General features: G+C 42.4%; 1 protein-coding gene across 1 annotated transcript in view; it reads right to left on the bottom strand.

The window, feature by feature from the left end:
• The window catches only part of LOC105518349 (myomegalin), a 19,202-nt gene that overhangs the window by 17,311 nt on the left and 860 nt on the right, over positions 1–1,031 (bottom strand). The gene's annotated exons all lie outside the window — the stretch shown is intronic.

Here is a 1,031-nt window from a genome sequence, read left to right as displayed (position 1 = left end):
CAAGACCTCTTGCTGCTTCTCCCTCAAGTCTTCCAAAAGCTGCTGCTTTCCATCTTCTCATGCTCCAGCTCCTTTTTGAGCTCTTGAAGGTGGGATCGAGAGGACAGCAGAGCCTCCCTCAGGCTTTCCGTTTCCTGGGAGTGCTCTGGTGAAAGGAACACAGGAGGATTGATTTATTATGATGGGGCCAGAGCTCAGCAGAAAGATGACCTCAAGCACATCTGCCCTGACAAGCAGAGTTAAGGAGCAGGGAAGGAAGGCCCTATGTTGGTGGGAAAGAGCATACTGGCTCAACATCCCCCACAGTCTGGAGAATGTTGTATCTCTCTCTTTGCAAAACCCTTCATTCCACTTGTTTAATCTGTCCTACCTTACTCTTAGAGAAATTCCAAGTGCTCACACACCATCTGTTCAATAACCTATCCTGATCACTCTTATTCCACAAGATGGCCGAATAGAAAACCAAATCCCAAAGCAGCAAATTTAAGTAAACACAAACTTCTATAATACCTATGCAGATAGAATAATCCGTAGCATAGTGGGCAAATTGATGATACACACCTCCAGAGCAACAGCTTTATCATGTATGCGCTGGCGAAGTTTCTCAAAAAACATTTCATTTGCTTTAAGGGTTTTGTCTGAGTTATCTCGATACTGTAGGAACTCCCGAAATTCCTGAGACCAAAACATAGTTTCTTTTATTCTTTTATTCAATATTAACCAAATTGCCAAGTAATTTGTTAGTTATTCAGGATAAAAACAAGATGTGATCACTCTCCTCAAAAGTAACAAGTTTAGCAGAGATAACAGACATATAAATTGTAAACTATTCTGCAACATACAACAGACACAGCACACAGAATTCACTGTTCTGCATCCTACGCTAGCTACCAGGGGAACACAGGATGCACTGCCAAACTCTGCCTGCAGGTGTCAGTAAAGACCTCACAGAGGAGGTAACATTTGCGGTGAGTCTTAAAGGACTAGGATTTCCTAAGTGAAGAAGAAAGAGGACTGTATGCTAGAGAAAA

The sequence above is a fragment of the Colobus angolensis genome, unplaced genomic scaffold (assembly GCF_000951035.1).
Source record: "Colobus angolensis palliatus isolate OR3802 unplaced genomic scaffold, Cang.pa_1.0 Scaffold317, whole genome shotgun sequence".
Taxonomy (NCBI): Eukaryota; Metazoa; Chordata; class Mammalia; order Primates; family Cercopithecidae; genus Colobus; species Colobus angolensis.
The sequence above is the reverse complement of the archived record's forward strand: the minus strand, read 5'-3'. Positions and strand labels throughout refer to the sequence as shown.